The sequence below is a fragment of the Rhinoderma darwinii genome, chromosome 12, assembly GCF_050947455.1.
Source record: "Rhinoderma darwinii isolate aRhiDar2 chromosome 12, aRhiDar2.hap1, whole genome shotgun sequence".
Taxonomy (NCBI): Eukaryota; Metazoa; Chordata; class Amphibia; order Anura; family Rhinodermatidae; genus Rhinoderma; species Rhinoderma darwinii.
In genome coordinates, this window is record NC_134698.1 from 14,314,478 (window position 1) to 14,321,076 (window position 6,599).

Sequence of the window (6,599 nt, forward strand, 5' to 3'; positions counted from 1 at the left end):
TGTGTGGGAAACACACAAAGCCTTCATCAGAGGTGAACTTATTGCACTTGGTGCTTATTGCAAAAAACAAAGGGAGAAAGAGCTCAACTACATACTCTCACAGATTTCTGCTCTTGAGAGAGTTGGTAAACGCTGAAAAGCGCTTGAGATACAAAGGGATTTGAGTGACTTGCGGAAGAAGTTGAAGGACTTGCAAAAATATTAAGTCAGTCAAAATGTATCAGCGTAGCTCTTTCAAATTTCATGCAGATGGGGACATAGGTTCCAAAGTCATGTCCAAACTTCTTAGAAAACATGTAGAACAATACTTTATCAAAGAGATCAAGACTCCCTCAGGTTCCCTATCTTCAAATACCGGAGATATAACAAACGAGTTCTTGCAATACTATACATCGCTATACAACTTACCTGAACCTTCGGACTCGCACACTCTCACTGATCAATTTCTACAACATATAAACCTCCCTGACAGACGAAGATAGAGATACTCTCACTCAACCTTTTACATTAGACGAATTGTCCTCTCATCAAGACCTAATGGTAAAAGTCCTGGACCTGATGGCTTCCCCATTAGCTACTATAAAAATATTTAAACAGATATTGCTACCCAAATTCCTTACTGTATGCAATAGTCTCTTGGATGGTTATAATCTACCACCGCAAGCTTTGGAAGCACATATTACCCTGTTACCTAAAGAGGGTAAGGATAGTGCAGAGTGTGGAAGCTATCGGCCCATCTCACTTCTTAACACTGATCTCAAATGGTGGGCAAAACTTCTGGCCAACACTCAACCCTCTCCTCTCCCGCCTGATCAATCCCGAACAAGTGGAGTTTGTACCCTCGAGAGAAGGCAAGCATAACACCACTAGACTTCTTACCATAATTGAGTATGCCACACAGAAGGGGATCCCTTTAGTCTTACTAGGGACCGACGCCGAGAAGGCTTTCGATATTGTCAGGTGGTCCTTTATGCTTGCCACTCTACAAAAATGTGGTTTTCCTGACAAGTTTATATCTGCAGTTTTCTCTCTATACACCACACCCAAGGCTAGCTTACGCATAAATGGCACAATCTCACCTACTTTTGACATAAAAACGGTACGCGACAAGGTTGCCCCCTCTCCCCAGCCTTATTCATCCTCACCTTAGAAACACTTATTCAGAAACTCATACAGACTACTGATATCTCAGGTATACAACTGGGGAACCACAACCACAAGACAGCTGCTTTTGCAGATGACCTTCTGCTGTTAATCACAAACCCTAAGCAGGCATTTCCCTTGATACTACAAGCTTTTAATTCCTTTGGTTATGTGTCAAATTTAAAAATTAATTATTCCAAATCAGAAGTCCTTAATGTTTCTGCGCCACTGGCGGATATACGTGACATACAACATCTGGCCCCGTTACAATGGCCACATCATAACATCAAATATCTGGGCGTCAAGCTTACTAAAAAATCCTCACAACTTTATGCTACCAATTTCGTCCCCTTACTAAACCAAATTAAAACCCAATTAAACTCCTTGCGGATTCCCTTTCTATCCTGGGTGGGGAGAAAAAATTATCTGAAGACTTACATTCTCCCTCAAATCTTATACGTGCTTCAAACTATACCCATTCATCTGCCCAACACTTTCTTTAACTCTATCAATTCTGTATTCTCCAAATTTCTCTGGAACTCTAAAAAGCCATGACTAGTACACAGACACTTGATTCTCAAATCCAACTCCGGCAGAATGGGCCTCCCGGACATTTTGACTTACTTTAACCCGTTAGTGACCGCCAATACGCCTTTTAACGGCGGCCACTAACGGGCTTTATTCTGATGAATATGCCTTTTTACGGCACTGCATCAGGATAAATAAACAGAGCAGGGAGCGTCAAATCTCCCTGCTCTCAGCTGCCAGAGGCAGCTGAGGGCTGGGGGCGTCCCTGCTCTGCCGTGTGAGATCGATATTAGTATCGATCTCACCCGTTTAACCCCTCCGATGCGGTGCACAATAGCGAGCACCGCATCTGAGTGGTTTTGGAGAGAGGGAGGGAGCTCCCTCTCATCTAACTGACACCCGGCGATACGATCGCCGAGTGTCTGTGTCTCCAATGGCAGCCGGGGGCCTAATTTTAAACGGAGCGAATTTTAAACGGACAGGCAGTAATACACTGCAATACAAAAGTATTGCAGTGTATTATACTAGCGATCGGAGAATCGCATATTAAAGTCCCCTAGTGGGACTAGTAAAAAAGTTTAAAAAAAGTTTAATAAAGTTAATTTAAAAAAAAATGTGAAAAAAATATGAAAAACCCAGCTTTTCCCCTTACAAACTGCTTCACTATTAAAAAAACAAAATAAAGTAAAAAAGTTACACATATTTGGTATCGCCGCGTCCGTAATGACCCCGACTATAAAGCCATTACATTATTTAACCCGCACGGTGAACGCTGTAAAAAATGTAATAAAAAACTATGGAAAAATTGCTGTTTTCTGTGAATCCTGACTTAAAAAAAATGTGATAAAAAGTGATCAAAAAGTTGCATCTACTCCAAAATCATACCAATAAAAACTACAAGTCTTCCCGCAAAAAAAAAGCCCTCATACAACCGCATCGGCGAAAAAATAAAAACGTTACGGCTCTTCAAATATGGAGACACAAAAACTATTTTGAAAAAGAAAGCGTTTTTACTGTGTAAAAGTAGTAAAACATACAAAAACTATACAAATTTGGTATCGTTGCAATCGTAACAACCCGCTGAATAAAGTTATTGTGATATTTATATCACACGGTGAACGGCGTAGATTTAAGACGCAAAAAAGAGTGGCGAAATTTCAGGTTTTTTTCTATTCCCCCCCCCCCCCCCCAAAAAAGTTAAGAAAAGTTAATCAATAAATAATATGTCCTCCAAAATGGTGCTATTAAAAAATACAACTTGTCCCGCAAAAAAACAAGACCTTATACAGCTATGTCGACGCAAAAATAAAAAGGTTATAGCTCTTGGAATGCGACGATGGAAAAACGTAAAAAATGGCTTGGTCATTAAGGTTTAAAATAGGCTGGTCATTAAGGGGTTAAGGCTATACACCTTAGCAGATGGGTTTCCTTGAATAGACTCAGGGACACGTCCCCGACCCTGGATGCGGAGAGAGCTTTACTTCCTCCAGGTTTACAAGCTCGACTCTGGTGTCCCTCTCTAAAAACTGGTCTTGCAAACTCCATACGCCCTACGATTAAAAGGTACCATTTTAGTATCTCAGAAATTCTTCTGCGGCTGCACCCCAATGACAATAATATTACCGCTTACACCTCTCCACCTACTCCCGATACTCACAAATTGCACAGCTAACCCTGATGCTTTCTGGTCTTCTTTAAAATATAAATACTGCAGCGGACACTTTTGGAGATGGAAAAATTCCTGCCTTACAATCCCTTTTACCTAAAGATACACACTCGACCCTCCCTTTCCTACACTCCCTGGGTTTCAGAGAAACAAGCAACCTCTTTCTGAAGATGTTCCCAGATATCTCAGAACCCTCCTGGCTGGAGACATATTTGTTACTACCTGCTCTTCCTAAAGGCCTAGTATCTAAGATATATTCTGGCTTGATTTTAGATGGCTCTCCTACCAAGCCTAGTTTTTTACTAAAACCACAAAAAAGGCCATACTCACTAGGTAGGTGGGTGGGTGAAAACCCGTTCCCATCAGGACGCAGACGGGTCAAAGAATGCTGCAGAAGGAGTGTGCATTAAATAGTGATAGCCCCTCCCACTAGTCTTGAGGGGAGTGGCGGACTAAGTGCTCAAAGGTGTGCGATAAATGTGTGTCAGTGTAGTGCTAGGGTGTGAATGGATGGTAAAAAATAAATATGTATGTATGAAAGTGTCGGAACTGTGTAATAATGTAATAAAAATAAATAAATAAAATAAATGTGATGAATAGGGGTCCCATTTTTTCTGTTTGTGTTTTTAAATTAGGAACGAAAAGTTCTGGTTAGGGACTCGCAAGGCACTGGGGACCCTTGACGTTGGGTTGCGAGCTTTGCGTATTTTTGGCCAAAATAACAACTAATACCCCATGTTTCATGGATATTTCTTACTACGTATACTACACTTTTTTTCAGGACGCAGCCGGGTCTTATATGCTGGGAGGGCATGATGTGCTGGCGTTTGGTTTGGAATGCAGAGCAGCCCGCTTTAGCTAACACTAGCGGCGTTACAAATAGGCTGTTATTCGGCAAGATACGCCATGCCTGACGACCAGCACATTATCCCTCCACGTATTACACATAGTACTGACACCCCATGTACTATTCACAGCACTGACCCCTATTCATCACATTTATTTATTTATTTATTTTTATTACATTATTACACAGTTCTGACACTTTCATACATACATATTTATTTTTTACCATCCATTCACACCCTAGCACTACACTGACACTCATTTATCGCACACCTTTGAGCACTTAGTCCGCCACTCCCCTCTAGACTAGTGGGAGGGGCTATCACTATTTAATGCACACTCCTTCCGCAGCATTCTTTGACCCGTCTGCGTCCTGATGGGAACGGGTTTTCACCCACCCACCTACCTAGTGAGTATGGCCTTTTTTGTGGTTTTGATATTTATGTCCCATTTTTTCTGTTTCTAGTTTTTTACTAGCCTGGGAGAAGGAACTAGAGGTCACCTTCAATAGGGAAGATACCGCTTTTATTTTAAAGAACATATTTGGCTTCTCTAGATGTGTTAAAATTCAGGAGAACTCTTAAGACCACAACCAGGTGGTACAGAACTCCGGATTTTCTGTACAAAATGAATCTGATCCCATCCAACCAGTGTTGGAGATGTAATTCTGACGTTGGTAACATCCCATATCTGGTGGGACTGCCCCTTGAACAGGTCCTTTTGGGATAAAGTGGCTAACACAATTCAGAGAGTTACGAAACAAACCCTCCCCCTCGGAGCTCCTCTTGTCCTCCTCTGGGCTCCATCGCAAGACTTCTGCCCGAAACGTAATGATCTGATTACTCAAATGATTACAATGGCCCAACTACTGATTCTGATCAAGTGGAAATCGACCACTCCCCCAACTTTCCGTGAGTGGTTAGATAAGGTGGACTCCATTGGCAGGATGGAGGAGCTCTTGAACTGGGAGCTAAGAAAGCATGATGGCTATCTGAAGGTGTGGACACCGTGGTTGACTTTCCGTGCTTCTAACCCCTCCCCATCCTGAGTTACCCCTTACCTCTCATGATCTTTGGTGGGTGGCTGAAGTTGCACACCTTAGGACTGCACAGGTTCCCTCCACATGTGAAGACCCTAACATTACTCCTTTTTCTCTCAAACTCTGTATGGCATCGGACTTTTCTCTTGTATCATCTTATTGACTTAATTTTCTAATACTATGACACGGGTACCCTGTATATAGTTACTAACGGTCTACTTTACGGTTTCTCAACCTGTATTGTCATTCTTGAAAAGAACTTTGGCCTGTGTACCGTAAGCTTCCTCTACTGTTCCCCATGATCTATGTAAGGATGTTCTTTTGTTATATATCTTCAATAAAACAAAGATTTGAGAAAAAAATAATTCTTCCTAAATTTTACCTCCACTTTGCTTTAAGTCCTGTGAAACGCAAAGGGTTAAGAAACATTGTAATGCTGTAAACTCATAGTACCTTAGCAAGAATAATACTTTTTAATCCAGTCCTGTACTAGCCTGAAAGGGTCCCTCAGCCCATCTGTTGAAACTTGCTCTGGTGGTGGGTGCCCCCATTTTTAAGCATCACGATGTATAAGCAATTTCATGGCGAAGCCCCACTTGTAGGCAATCTTACTTGTTCGGAGAACCATAGTGACGGGAGTGAATTACCTTCTTGCCTGAATCATCGCTTGTGATGGATATGTGTACAGTTGTGACTTGGTCCCAGGTAGAAGAACCTTGATCAGTTAGTGCAGGTAAGATTGGAGGTCAGAAGCTGAAACAGATTCAGGTACTCCCCCAGAAACTTGACATGGATTCTCATTTTACCATTTTCCACGTCGGACATTTTGAATTTCAGGACAAACTTCCTCCAGGGCATAGTGGGCAGCTCTCAGGACGTTATGAGATTGTGTAACTTCACCCATTTTATTCTCCACATAACGACCCGAACAATAAAGTTAAAGAGGCTCTGTCACCAGTTTAATACTTCGCTACCTCCTACCTAATCTAATTAACACTTTGATGTAGGTAACTACAGTTTTGTTTATTTAAAAAAACGTTTATTATTGACAAAGTTCTGATCATTTTTAGATTTATGCTATTATTTCGCAAATGCCCAACTGGGCGGTTTTTTTTTTCCGTTTCACCAAGTGGGCGTTGTAAAGAAAAGCGTATGACGCTGACCAATCAGCCCAGCTTGATCCACAGAACAGCGTGATCTCGCGAGATCACACTGTGACGGGACTTCGTACCGCAGGACCTTCACCGGAGCGACGGGAGAATGACCAGACATCGCCTCCAGCCGCACCAGGATGATTATCCCCCTCAGCAGCAGTCCTGGCACGGCTGGAGGCGATGTCTGGTCATTCTCCCGTCGCTCCAGTGAAGGAACTGCGGG